Raw genomic sequence first — 16,211 nt, 5'->3', positions numbered from 1 at the left:
TAAGGACTAAATTAAAAACATTAGGAAAAACCGAGAAAAAGTTGCAAAAATTTGCAAAACAGGCTCACACGGCTGAGACACATGCTTGTTTCTTAGGCCGTGTAACAATCAAACTAGGGACACACGGCTGTGTCCTAGCCCATGTCCTCACCCATGTAACTCTTTGAGTAGGGTCACATGGCCATGTGCCAGACCGTGTAACACTCGAAAGTTCCCCACACATCCATGTGCCAGGACATGTAACTAACTGACTTTCACCCTAAGCAATCAACAAATGACACTCGATTGTGTCGGCAGGCCGTGTGGACCCAAAATAAACCTTAATCAACAAATTTACCAATTCAAACTTACTTGGACTCTAAGTAAACCATTTACTAACCAAAAGGTCTATTCAAAGTGACATTAATCAAGCCAAAAACATGCCAAAACAACATCCTAAGTGCCTAACCAATGTATCCTCATTGATACCATAAATATATAAAATTGTACATCAAAATAAAACATCAAACACAACTTATCAATTCATCAAACCTAACACCTAACCAATGTACCTATCATAGGTACCTCAAACACAACATGTCATTAACACATATCATTCATATTTGCATTGGAACATCTTACCTCATTCACAAGTATCATATAAGTTAGCAATTTACACATAAGATCATACTTAACATTTTACATATCCCAAAACATTAGTAATGACATACAAGCCTATTACATGCCACATAATCCGAAAGAAATGTTCCAAAAACTACCGAAATTTATGGATAGTGTGACTTGAATGTCGATCTGATCGTCCAACCTTTCGAGTATCTACAAAAACAACAAAAAACACAATAAGCTCAATGAAGCTTAGTAAGTTCCACGTATTAAAATGATAAATCTTACCGAAGTAAGTACAACAAATCAAATAATAATAATACAACCATGAATGTTCCCTACCATCCACAATCTCAATCGGTAAATCATAAAATTTCAATACAATACTCAAATTTACGAAAAATCCATCAAAATCTTTAAACAATATACCTTACCGAGATTTCTAAATCGATGAACGACTTACGGATAAGAGTACATCGTTAATCCCACCAAAACACACCAGATGCTCACAAGAGCTAGTCCATCCGAAACATACCAAATGCTTATAAGAGCTAATCCACCTGAAACACACTACTGGCTCCGAAGATCTAATCCAATCGAAACACACCAAAACAGAGAGTATAACACGAGTGTTCACAATAAATGTTGAACCTCAGTTTACTCGGGAAACATATATATATCACTCCACAACCATCTCCACTCCAGTCCCCCATAACACAACATATCTCGATTGTACTCTATCCCGTGTTCAATCAGATCCAAATATAGAATTTCAACAATTTTTATCAAATAACTTACAACATTTATAATAAAATATAATTAACACATTACATCTTATCATCAAACATTCCGTAAAGATGTTAAGTTATGTACTGTACGAACTTACCTAGACTAAATTATAGTAGTTGTAGAAGTTCAAGGACTATTCCGCAAGTTTTCCTTTTCCACGAGTATCAACTAGGTCTTGATCTAAAATATAAAATTCTTCAATTATTAGCTTACATTTCAACTTCCAATTCACTTTACATTTTATACCCTTTTTATTTTTCAAATTTACACAATTACCCCTAACTTTTACAACATTTGCAATTTAGTCCTTTAACCCAAAAATAATCAAATTAACCATTTTTCTCAAGTCAATATTTCTGCTGAATATATTAGGCCCTTAAAAAGTCTCTAATAAACATCAAATTCACTATCAAACCCTAAAACTTTGACATTTTCACAATTTAACCTTAAAATCAAAATCTAACAAAAATCACTTCACAAAATCATCAAACAACACAAACAAAGCTTCAAATACATGGTTATCAAAAAAAACATTCAAGATTCATCAATGGATACTTCTAAGATTATTAATAGATTCAAAAATAAAGGTACGGGCTAGCTGGACCTAGTTGCAATGATCTCCAAAACATAAAAATTACAAGAAACTGGCAAAAATTTCACTTACATGTAAAGTTTCTATGCTTAGCCAATTCTCAAGCTACCATTTGAAGGTGATTTTAGCTATAGGAGAAGTAAAAATGAAGAAGAAAGGTTTTTTTTCTTACCATTTGTTTATTTATTTTCATTATAATTACTATTTTGCCATTAAAAACTTAATATTTTTATCATTTTAGTACCATTGTCGTCCAACACCAACTATTAAAGACTAATTGCTACATTGGTCCCTTCTCATGTAGTTATTAAACTATTTAATCATTTAAATGCACTAATTATTAACTTTTGCACCTTATTTAATTTAGTCTTTTTTACTTAATTAACTATCTAAACATTAAAATTTCTTAATCAAATTTTTAATACGACACTAATGACTCCATAAATATTCTAAAAATAATATTTACAAGTCAACATGATGGAAATTTGTGGCCCCGAAACCACTATTTCGTCACCATTAAAAATTGGGACGTTACAGACTGGTTATCTAATTTCCCCTTTTCTCGTGACCAAAATTATTGTCACGGTAACAGTCGTGCCCACGACCTGTGTGTTACAATGCTGAAAATAAAAAGGAGGGTTTTAGTTGATAAATATAATAATATAAAAAATAAAGTAAAAATAAAAGAATCGTGATTGCAAAATAAATTAAGCGAAATAAAATATATTAAAGCTTGACTTAGCCCCGGTACACTCCGAATCTTGAACCGATCCTTGAAAAATATTTTTTCCCTTCCAACCAATAAGTTGGTTATAACGATTAGGAAGGCCTCAACCATCAACAATTTCCTTTTGTAGTCGGTTCCAATACGACCTACAAATCGACCATTGTCGAATTTCTAACCACGTGACACGTGCCCGTAATTTAAGACTTCGACAGTCTTGCAATTTGAAAATCTTAACTTGAATTAATGGCATCAATCGCATGGGTCATTTAAATCGGATCTCTATCTCCCTTGACGGAATCTAACTAGCTTTTTCTAATTGAACATGCCAATTTGTTCGCAGGAATTTGAATTTAGCACGGCCGACTCAACCTCCCAACTGTACGCAAAACAACACCAACCTAACGCGCACTTTTTGAATTGAAATCGAATCAACTTTAAGAGACAAATTTGTACTATCTCATATACAAAAGAGATAATGAATACCATATCGAAAGGGTTTTAGTGTTGGTTCATATCTCACGATTGTTTTGTCAGGGTGATAACCAGGCCAAGGCTAAAAAGGGAATTAGTTAAACATGAAATGAATCATGTTGGTTGGTGACTAGAAATGGTTTTAGTGGAAATGGTAGGAAGTGGAAAGGGAAAGGGACTTGAAAGGTAAATTAGCCAAAATATTGGAATTGAGAAAAAAATTTGGCAGAATGCCAAATGCCTACTGACGCAAGAAATGAAAAAAGAAGAAGAAAGGAATTGATTTATACCAAAAACCCAATATGTTCTTAAATGTTATCAACACTAGACCTGATCATGGGTCGGGCCACCCGGCCCGGCCCGAAGGCTTGCCCGAAATGTGGAAGGGTTTGAGCAAAATTATAGGCCTGAAAAATGAGCTTGGACAAAAAAATAAGGCCCAAAAAATAAGGTCGAGCCTCGAGTAAGGTATTTTTGTCCCGGGCCCGGCCTGAATTCACTAAATGACATGAAAATCTTTTTTTAATGTTATTTTCTTATTGTTTTCTTCCTATTTTGCTATCATTTTACTATTATGTTGCTATTATTTTATTGTTATTCTTTGGATATTGTATAAAACTTATTTTATTATTACTTTTGTTATTATTTTAAAGGCATTTGTTAATTTTGTTATTATTTTAGAGGCATTTGTTTATTAAGTTGCATTTATCTTAGTGTTATTTAAGTCTACATATTTTTTAAAATTTATTTTCAATTTTTTGGGAAATATTTATTTTGATGTTTTTAGTATTTTTATGTATTATATATATTTAAAAATCATATAAAATAATATAAAATTTAATACAGGCTGGACCGGTCGGGATCGAGTTTTATCATTTTTATGCGAGCCAGGCTTGAGCAAAATTTTAGGCCCATTTTTCAGGCTGGGTCGGGCCCGAACCTAGTAAATGGGCCTAAATTTTTAGTTGAGCCCATTAGAACCTCTAACCAACACTAGGTATTTATACTTATTTCATGCTAAAATTTAGGATGTTTATCTTACGATAATATCAACTAAAAATGAAAAATGAAATTTCAAATTTAAACTAAAAATCAATTTTAATCCATTTATAGGATATTAACAATATCAAAATAATCTGATCTTTATCTAGCAAACCACTAAATCTTCAATCCTTCAATTTGGCCCTCCTTTTTACTTTTCATTCCAATTTAGCTCTTTTTCGTATGAATTTAAATTTTAGCACACCAATTTCATTCCTAATAAGAAAAACCCAAGTTTAGTAGCATCTTATTCTATAATTAGCCAAAAATAAATGTATTAAAAAAATGAATTTATCTTGCTATCATTCATCTTTATAAATGGATTAAGAAGTTTGTATGGACCAACTAGAAAGTTTCTTGGTTTAAATTAAATGTCATATGGTGTGTAAACTTAACAGGTTAACACATAGATTAAAATAAGATTCACGAAAATGCTACATCAAGTTCAATGATACTATAAAGTCTTAATTTTCAAGAAAGCGTCATTAATCCGTGTATATATCAAAAGGTCAACGGGAACAAGTTCATTTTTTTTAATTTTATATGTTGACAATATTTTACTTGTTGCAAATTATTCAGGTATTTTGCATAAAACAAAAGTTTTTCTCTCGAATAACTTTGAAATGAAAGATATGGGAGGGACATTTTATAGGACAGGAATTAAGATATTCTATGATTGACCACAAGGATTGTTAAGGTTGTCTCAAAAGAAACTATATCAAGAAATTTCTAGAGAGATCTAATATGAAAAATTGTTCAACAGGATTTGTTTTTAGCAAAAAAGGTCAAATTTAGTGTCACACAATATCCACAGAATATGTAGGATGGAAAGATATAGAACCAATTCCATATACTTCTAAGGTGGGTGGTTTAAAAAAAAATACATGCTCATGTTTAGAAGATTCAACCTTCTAGAAATAAATGGAAATTTAAATTGTCATTGAATTTCCAAAAGTAATAAAATTTTGGTTATTTATTTTTACTTGTTAAAGGAATCGTGTTATGGAAATGTGCTAAATAATCTATCATTACATCATCTATGACGAAAGTAGAGTTTGTGGCATGTTTTGAGGTAATTATGCGTCATTATGGTTACATAACTTACTTCATAACTAGGGCAAGTCGACCCCATTACTAAGTTGCTGAAAATTTATTTTGATAATTCTACATTATTATTTTTCTCCTAGAATGAAAAATGTTCCACATATGCAAAATATATAAAATTAAAATACTTTGCCATTAAGGAGAAAGTTTAGAAACAATGAATGTTTACAAAGCACATTAGAACTAATCTCATTAATATAGATTTGTTAACTAAAAGCTTATAACCAAAGAAATTTAAAAAAACATGCACATAGAATTGGTCTTATGATAATTTGACACTTTGAGTCTGTTACTATGTTTTTAATATAAAATTAACGCATTTTATGTTTATCATGTTTGTGTGCACACAATTTATTTGAAATTATTTAAAACAAGGATTATATTATTGACCAAGATGTGATATTTATGTTGTTTAAAGACATGTTACATTAAGTTGTAATGTTGTAGTATGTGACTTAAATTATATACAATTCTCATAGTTGCAATTCATTATAATATGGTAATAATGTTGAATATTATATTTTATCACAAGTGCTCAACATTTGTGCTATTAAAGTTTACATTATATCGCATTGGGCCAAGTAAGAGTATGTAAGAGTTGCACCCATTTTATAGACCAATTCTAAAATCAAATTACCCAGTGATTAAATTATTTACTTTAGTAGATATTAAATCACTTATGTTCATTTAATGAACATACCAAATAAAAAATTAATCATTATAAATTAATTTTTTATTCACATAAAACTAATAATAATCTATAACATTTATCATTGGAGTTTGCGTGACAAAAAAAAATGAAGAGGTAAAACTTAATTTATAATGGTGTTCTTTTTTATCAAATCTAATGATTGATTCCAATTTTACATAAGATAATTTTTATATTCGTGAAAATCTTATTATTTTAAACATCTTAAAATTATTAATTATGCAAGAATCTTGAAAATTTTAGATCCAACTCAAACTTGCTCTCTTTTATAAAAATAATTCACTTTCCTTCTTTTATTGATTAAGGGCTAGTTTAGTATCGGTTTTAAGAATTGCTTTTAAGAAGTGCTTTGGAGAAGTGATTTTAAGAAATACTTTTGAAAAGTTTAATTTAATATTTAAGTGTTTAGTATTAGTGTCAAAAAGTATTTTTAAAAAAATAAATGTCTATTTTAGACAATGTTATAATATAACAAATAAACATTCAAATAACGTTTAAATTAATTAATATTATGATATTTTAATAAGAATATAGAAAATAATTTATTGTTAATATTTTAATATATGACAAATAAATTTTAAATATTTTTTAATCAATTAATATTAATTATTTATAAAATTTAATTAGAATATATAAACTATATTTTAAATATTTATGTATAGCCATTAAATATTTATAATTAGATATAAATTACGATAGGGTAGAATGGCCTTTCAAAAGATATGATGCTTCAAACTGGTGGATTTGATAATGCGTTATGTCACTTCTGTGTCTTATGCGATTTGTTTGAATGGAGAAATCAAGGAGAATTTCAAACTAGAAAGGGGGCTTAGGCAAGGAGATCCTCTTACTCCTTACCTTTTTCTTATATGTAATGAAGAACTTTTATCCCTATTTCGGATAGCACAAGAAGGAAGGTTATTTATGGGAGCCAAAATATGTTGACAAAGTCCAACAATTACCCACCTTTTTGCAGATGACTGCACAGCTTCTGGGGAAGTTTCGAATGGTTGTTTAGACATATTGAAAGAAATTGTGAAGGAGTACGAGGTTTGTTCTGATCAATGTATTAAATTTGACAAATCTCTACAATTTTTTAGTTCAAATGTGTCTGAGGAAGTGAAACTTGAGGCATCTCAAAGCATGCAGGTTCGGTTCTCATCGGATCCAAAGAAGTATTTGGGACTTCCTAACATGGTAGGCAAAAAGAAAAGATTGGCTTTTCAGACTTTGAAAGATAGAATGCAGGCTCAAATAAATAGTTAGTGTATTAATCCACTGGCTTAATGAGGCAAAGAAGTGTTCATTAAAAGTGTCCTACAAGCTATCTCAACTTATGCTATGTTGTGTTTCTTATTGCCTAAATCTTTTTATCTTGATTTGGAACAGATTATTAGCAGATTTTAGTGGCAAAATTTTAAAGGCAAAAAAGGAGTACATTGGTGTGAATGGGGAAGATTGTGTCAATTTAAGGACGATGAGGGAATGGGATATCGAAGCTGATAACACTCTAGAATAATGTATTTTTATGTATTAATTATGTATTTATTCTGAGTATGATCCTACTAATTTGAGCTATTTATGATCTTTTATCTCATAGGGACTAAATTTGAGGCAAAAGCAAAATTAAGGGCCAAAAGCGTGAATTTAGAGATAAAATGGGCCAATATGCGACACAAGGCAAAGTTGGTGCCAAAAGTGCAAGCATGGAGGACACAAGGGTTGAAATGCAAAAAGAAGAGATTTTATTTTATCAGACTCTATTTTAATTATATTAGGATAATTAATATTAAGATAATTATTAAGGATTATTTAATTTTAGGATTTTATTTTATTTACCTTTATTTATCTTCAATTAAATGTATTTATCTTTTGAGAATTTAGATATGATTACACTATCTCCCCTAGCACTATAAATAGGGGGTTAAGTGATTCAAAAAAGATCCATCTTTTTCTGTAAAGACTCTCTCCCCAAAACTTTAGGCATTTGTTCTTCTCATATTTCCTTTCAATAAAATCTCCATTTTTATTATATTTATTTTCTTTTCCACCACAACCACGAGCCATTAAACCCATTCAGCCGAAGGTTGTCGATATTCCTCAAAAAGGGTTCTTAAGGCTTAGAGTCCGTACTTAGCCTCCTCGCTGAGTATTCATCGTTTCTCCGCACTACGGGGTTGACGCTTCAGTCCATGTGCCTTAAGAAGTAAGCTTATCAACATATGCAAAGGCGGCCGCTTTGTATGTTTTGGGAAGGTTGTACAGTCGGTTCGTTAGCTTACTGCGTCAGAAGTTGGCGAGCCCAAGAGACAAAATGGCGTGGGATTCGCCATTGAGAAGCTTTGATCTAGCATAAGACGATCCCAAAGAAGTGATTATTGGCTAGAGTCAGGTTCCACTATATCGTAAGTCTAAATCCTTGGAGCTGGTGGTCGTAGGCGTCCTCTTACACTATAACTGGCTTATTCGATTTGGGAAGGATCATCTAAAAGCCGAGGATTGAACCCAAGGCGGAACGAGACAACTGGAGTCTGGAATCTCCCATAAGAATTTCCTTTCTCTCAACTCTATTTTTAATTTCTCGAATTTTTGATTCAATATTCTTAATTCTGTTTTTATTTTACTTTTCATTTCCAGATCCAAACCTTTAATTCTGTTATTTTTATTTTTTTTCCAAGCACGTAGGTTTTCTTGGGCAAGATTCTGCCAGGATTTCACGGAACAAGATATTGTGCAAATCTAGTCCCTGAGGATTTGACCCTACTTCCCTTTTACTATTCTTGTTCATTATTTATTAGGGATAGGATATTTTTTGTGCTTTCAACGACTGCATCAGAAGCCGAAAAAAGTTTGATCTTTCTATGCTTGCTAAGCAAGGGTGGCGTTTGATTGATAATCTGGATTCTTTGTTATCACGCACTTTGAAAGCCAAATATTATCATAATTCGAATTTCATGGAGTCAAGGTTAGGAAATTACCCATCCTATACCTGGAAAAGCATATGGGCTGCAAAGGGTTTGCTTCAGGCTGGTATTATGTGGTAAGTTAGAACGAGTGAAATCATCTCAATATGGAATGATGCTTGGGTAAAGGGATCTGCAGATTACAAGATACATAATACAATCAGAAATTCAAGCATACAAACTATTGCTGAACTTATCAATCAACATTGAAGAGTTTGGAAAGAGGACCTAATTACAAGCATTTTTTTCACTTGATGAGGTAGATCGAATTTTGTGTATCCCACTATCAAATTTTCCCCATATGGATAAGAAGGTGTGGCGTGGAGAAGTGACTAATATCTATACAGTCAAGTGTGGATACAAACTGCTTTTACAGGGATTTGATACAAGAGAGGCTAACAATAATTCTACAGATACAATGATTTTTTACAAAAGACTTTGGCAGACACATTTTCCAACAAAAGTAAAGATCATGAACTAGAGAATTTTTAATGGTTTTATTCCTACATCTAGCAATCTACATGTCAAACAAATTTGCAACTTTGCAACTTGTCCCCGATGTCAGAATGGGAATGAAACTATGGAGCATGCCTTCCGTGATTGTGTGGCTGTAAAGAACATATGGAACCGATTAGGATTATCATGGAACCAAACAGTAAATTTTGGGAATTTCTTAGAATGGTTGGTACCTTTAACTGATACTGCATCAAATCAAAATAGGAGATTGGTGTTCTGTGCACTGTGGGCTATGTGGATAGGTCAGAATAAAGAAGTACACGAAGGCATGGAACAAAATAACCAGAACCATATTGATTAAAAACACATATTCACATACTTATTCTAAATATATCAAACTTTCTCAATCACCAACATGCCTATAAACTATCTATCATTTATTTATACCAAGCCCATATCAAGCATGATAAACTACCTACATATGTATATAAGTTGATTGTAAGAAAATAAACAAAATGTAATTCATGGCATATACACAACCAACTTTGATCAAGCCTACACCAATCCTATACACGCCATATAAACCATAATGTACATTGCAAAAACTACCAGAACAAGTTGGATAGTGTGATATGATATGTCGATCCGATCTCCCGACCTCACGTTAATCTACAAGGACATTAAACAACACAAGTAATCTTAATGAAGCCTAGTAAGTTCGATAAGTTAAACATAAATCTTACCGAACCTAATATAAAATATCAAATAAGCAAATTATTCAATGTACATTTCCTGCCAATCACAACCCCAGTTGATGAATACACTTATTTCAAATCATTTCCAACATTAAATAACAAATATTTTAATTTCAATTGTATAAGCCACTTACCAAATCAGAGAACGACTTACGGATAAGAGTACATTATTTTTCAAAAGCTCGAAGGATGAACAGAAGCTCATTAGGTTTGAACGGAAGTTCGTAAGAGCTGAAAGGAAACCCATAAGGGTTAAACAGAAGCTATAAAAGAGCTGAACGGAAACCCATACGGGTTAAACAAAAGCTCTAAAAGAGCTGAACGGAAACCTATAAGGGTTTAACAGAAGCCTTAAAAGAATTGAACAGAAACTCATATGAGTTAAACGGAAGCTCGTGAGAGCTAAACGTAAAGTAAACATGAAAGTTTACAACAAATGCTGAACCTCGGTTTGCTTGGGTAATTTGCCGTCAATTCCTCATTTACTGTCTTGCGCCACACAACGATTTTACTCAAATCCTGCGTTCCATTTAACTCGAATATTCACTTCAAATTTGTATCTTAACAATAATTCCATTTTCAACAATATACAAAATACAAAATATAATTCATCAATTTAATAGAAATATTAATTTTTAACCATACAAACTTACATGGGTTAAATTGTAAGATTTGTAGAAGTTTAGGGACTGCTAATTTTCCTTTTTCAAGAGTATCTACGAGCTCTTAATCTAAAATATAAAATTACTCATTCATTAGCATATATTTCAATTCCAATTCACTTCACAATTAATACCCCTCAATTTTTTGAATTTACACAATTACCCCAACTTTAACAACTTTTACAATTTAGTCCTTTTTCAATTAGTCTATCAAATGAACTAATTTTTCTCAATTGACAATTTATCTAAATATTCTAGGCTATCATACAGCCCTTGATAAACAGAAATTTAATACCAAACCCTAATATTTAGTCTTTTCACAATTTAGTCCTAAAATCAATATCTATCAAAATCACTTTATAAAGTCATCATACAATAAAATTAAAGCTCTAAATCCATGTTATTTCATAAAAAAATCCAATATTCATCAATGGTAAATTTCAAAACTTCCAATAAAATCAAAAACTAATGAAATAGCTAGTTGGACCTAATTGTAAAAGTCTTAAAAACATAAGAATTACAAGAAAAGGAAAAAATTAAATGAAGCTAAAATATGAAAACCAGCCTTAAGAGCTCTTCAATGGTGTTTTTGGATAGAAAATTGGAGAAGAAATGGTCTAGAAACTCTTAAAATATCATTTTAACTATTTTAATTTTATTTTATTTTCAATTTTGCCTTTAAATCACCTAATTTCTTGTTTTTTCCACTTATGCCGCCTCAGCCACTTCACTTAGGCTAATTTACTCTTTATGTCCTCCCTATTTACCATTTAGGCTATTTAATCACTATTTCATTAATTAGCAAGTTTTGCACATTTTTCAATTTAGTCCTTTTTAATTAATTAACTATCAAAACGTTAAAATTTTCTAACGAGACTTTATACTTCCTTAATGACACTCCGTAAATATTTATAAAAATATTTCTAGCTCGGTTTATGAAATTAAGGTCTCGATGCCTCGTTTTCTAGATCACTTAACCTAATAAATCCTTATAAAACACACATTACTAATTCAAAAATCTTTCTAAAATCATATTTAACTCGTAAATACTAAATAATAAAATTTACGAGCTTACTCATTGGATTTGGTGGTCTCAAACCACAATTTTCGAAACCACTAAAAATCAAGCTGTTACAAATTTCCTCTAATGTAATCTTTAGTAAAATAATAAAGAATGACAAGGGAGACGAGAAGAGTGATAGAGGCTTTGGTTTTTGTTACTTGTAAAAATGAGGAGAAATGAATCCTATTTATAGGATTTTCAAAGGGGCAAAATGATCCAAAAAATTCAACGTCCATATTACAATGGTTAGATTTCAATGACCATATTGTAACGGTCAGATTCCAACAATCGTATTGTAACTGTTAGATTTTTGCATTACCGATATTCCTCCACTAATGCAAAAGAATTGGAAATTTTTGTAAACACAAAAAAAGATAAAATATGAGAAGAGAAACAATGAAATTAGTCGCTTAAGCACTAATATCTTATGGATTTGAACTAGTATGTAGTGAAATGAATGATTCTTCTTTTTAACAAGTGAACAAATCTTGAACTTGTTAAGATAGGGGTTAACTAATGACACACGACTAATCTTATATCCGATTGATGTTCTACGATAGATCAACAAGTTTTAGCCAATACACCTCAGGATACTAGTAAGTGTTCTAAAAAGACTGCCCAATGTCTTTCACAGAAGGTGACTAGTTTTTCACACTTATGTAAGTGATTTCATCAAGACTATATTAATATAGACCACCCGAATCAGGACTATGAAATCATTAAGAGCAATTAATACATTCATCCTCTCAAATTTAAATTTGGTGAATTCATCAAATCCGTCTCAATAGGACCACCCAAACTTTAGGATACGAATTAATTAAGAGTAATAAACTCAACCTCACATGTCGGTGAATTCATCAAGTCCATCTCAATATGACCACCCAGGCCTTGAGCTACGAATTCATTAAGAGTAAGAACTTCATCTTATGTATTTGTCATAGGGATATGTAAAGTGTACACTATGAGTCTTTCTATGGTTTCTTTTGACCTCATTGAATTTAGAGAACTAAGTTGGGTATCCACCATAAATTCCTCAACCACTGAGCTTAAGACCCATCCCCCTCGATGAATGAAGAATTATTTTCCTACTTATCCCTTTGGTTAGAGGATCAACTAGATTCCTTCTAGAACTCACGTGCTCCAAAACAAGTACTCCATTCTTTATTAAATGTCTCACAGATTCATATCTTATTTAAATATGCCTATTCTTACCATTGTAAGCTTAGAAAAATCAAAAAATTGGATACAAATATTTACGTGAAAAACCTCTTCGAAGAGTATAAAAAAATCACAGACAAAGAAAACTTTACTAAAATCAACAAAAACTGAAAAAGGAGTACAAGATGGAGAAATAAATAAATCTTGAGCCCGAAATACAAAGATTTCCCGAAATTTCCACAAACTCTCTCTTAATTTTGTTGTTATTCTAAACTATCTAGGGTTGCTAAAGGGCCTATTTATAGGTTGAAATTCCTATGAAAATATGACTAAAACACCCCTAGAATAATCAGAGTTAGATTGGGAAAATATAGAGTTTAACTAGGAGAAGAAATCCGGTTGAGTAGGGAACACATCGCCACGTCTTGGTGTCATGTTTGGCTCGCCGGGATGCCATGCATCGTGTCGACGTGACATCGGCTCTTCCTCATCACAACGTCACCATCTATTCGACCAAAATGCGAGGCACACTCCACAATATATAATTTATTTTTACTCATGTAAAATATAAAAATACTAGAATTAAGAAAAAATGATATTTTGAAGTTTAGTTTTTTTCTTTTTCATTTTGTAGTGAGACAATATATACGAAATAAAGCAACATTACGAGAAATTGTAAAAAAAAAAGAGCGTAGGATATGAATAGGGAATTAGGACTACTGAAATCTTGTTTTAAGATTGCTTACAAAATTTGAAAATCTTTAATATTTTCAGCCAAAACAGTAAATTTAGTTTTAGAAAATTGAAAATCAAAGGTTTAATGTTTTATTTTATTTCACTTAAAATACATCCGGTATAACATAGAATCGACGTGGCAGCAAAGAATTGACATTTGGAAAGAGATTAAAGAAATCAAGAAAGTACAAGGACCAGTTATTACATTAGAGATCTTTCAAACTTGAATGGTGGATGGAGAAGGGAATTGAATTTTGTCCATTGATGGTAAAAGAAATTAATTTCGCTCTGGAGGGATGTATTTATAAATAAAGAAAGAAAAAATTGACTCACTCACTCATGGTGGGGTAGTTTGAACCAGTTTCCTAAGATTTCCAATGATCATAACTAACTTGGTATTGAGTCGATTCACAAAACACTTGGGGAGCCATCCTGCAGGATCTAACTGCATCACCATAATTACAAAACACAGAATTATATGTACTCACCTCACCTGCTCCTTATTTTTTGTGAAAAAGGAAAGAACATACCTGAAGGACGTAAGTAACAAGACAGGAGTTTAAATCATCAAGCTTCTCCACAACCCACCCTGACTGCACCAATAACCCTCTAATTGCATTATTTGGCTTTGGAAGCAATCCAGCTGCTATTTCCTTTGGCAGTGACGCCACTGCTACAACCACAGTGCCATCCTCCATGCTTTCACGTCGCTCGTAAACTATGAATTCTCTTTTCTGAACAAAGCCTTGGAGTTTTCTCCAAACTTGAGACGAATAATGCTCAAGTTATCTTCAACGTCTTTTATATATCTGGCTTCTACCAGGTCAGGGTCCCATTGCTGTCCACAATAACCAATTTTTAATATTTATGTTGAATTCAATCTTTACTACCATTTCCACACCCTTGCCTGATTACACTCATTAATTTCTTTAATAGGGTACATTCAGAGTGTATGACAACTCATATATTTAAGGAAAAGGGATATTTCATTAAAATTCATAGTTTAGTATAGGAGGAACACATATATTTTACAGAAAATGAAAAAAAGAAGTAATAATACCTAGTTAATGCCACCAATTAATGTAAAACAAAAGAATAAAAAATGACCTTGGCACCATCTATAGCATTGGCAACGGTGATGAATTGCTGGGGTGAGACAGATCTGAGCAGGCAGCGACTACGGAAAATGTGAAGAGAGCCAGACCTGCGTTTGGATATCTCTACTCCATTGTCAAGGGTGAGGAGGATCTTCCATCCATCCCCACAATCATTGGAAGCCGACATTAACAACTCCTGCACACAGCTCTCACTTGCAAAGTGCACGTATCTTCTTAGAGACTCCTCGCTGATGCTCCTTTTCACAACCAAATTAAATTAAATGCCAGAAATATTAACACTCAAACTTAAACCACAGCTTCAACAAAGGCATGCAATATTAATAATATCAAAACACAAGATCAGCCAACGATTTATTACCATGACTGGCTGCAAGCTACGGAACTAGTGTTCATTGGTCCTCTTTAACTTTCACTTTAGGAATAGGAGGATTATTTTCATGTGTGTGCATATATAGCGAACTCTGATAACTGCAAGGGCAGGGTGGTGAAGAGAGTAAAATAATTAGTGGATGTCGGCCGAGGTGATTGCTATTCACATGCGGTGCCAGAAGAAGCTCCATGATTAAAACTGCTGCAGGCTAGGTCTGGATCTCTGGATATAGATAAAAGTTAGATTCTTTACTTCTAAAAAAGGAACAAGAAACAAAGGGTAGGGAAGGTGACGCACATGGATTGTTGGTAGCTTTAGAGAAACAACAGAGAATAAAACCAAAGCCACACTAATTAATGGGGGCTTTGAGCTCAATAGATTAGTTTAACTTGCCTGTTATGGGTGACACACAGTCTATTTAAACACCCTCTTGAATCATGAGGTCCCCAGTCACATGCAACTGCAGCACTCAAGTTTCAAGTTGCCATAGACAAAAACATATGGCTAGGTCCTTCTAACCTATGCTGGATTGTTGAATATTTCACTTCTTGGCAACCACATCCTAATTTTAAGTATTATTATCCAAAATTTTCATATACCCATTAATTGAAAACCAAGAGAAAAGAGATTTAACTAGCAATATTAATCACCTCGTCTTGCTTGTTCTCCAAAGAAGTAAACGATTAATCATGAAATGTGCTCCATTCTCATGAACAGTGATAAGTGCTAAAAGTAACATGTTTTAACATCATTCTTAATACGTTTTTGGATGACTATCTGATGTTACTTGTGAATTTTATATTTCTAATATTTTAAATTCATGTTTTAATGCTTAATAAAGTACTTGAGAGCAAAAGGAGCAAAAAACGAGTGAAAATCAGAGTGTCAGAGCAAG

The 16,211-nt window shown here is 32.1% G+C and overlaps 1 pseudogene; it reads right to left on the bottom strand.

The window, feature by feature from the left end:
- Window positions 1–13,174: 13,174 nt before the first annotated feature.
- LOC107914193 (uncharacterized) lies at window positions 13,175–15,674 on the bottom strand (annotated as a pseudogene).
- Between the last annotated feature and the right edge of the window lie 537 nt (window positions 15,675–16,211).

This window comes from Gossypium hirsutum, chromosome D10 (genome assembly GCF_007990345.1).
Source record: "Gossypium hirsutum isolate 1008001.06 chromosome D10, Gossypium_hirsutum_v2.1, whole genome shotgun sequence".
Lineage (NCBI taxonomy): Eukaryota > Viridiplantae > Streptophyta > Magnoliopsida > Malvales > Malvaceae > Gossypium > Gossypium hirsutum.
Note: the sequence above shows the minus strand (reverse complement) of the source record. Positions and strands in the feature narration are given on the sequence as shown.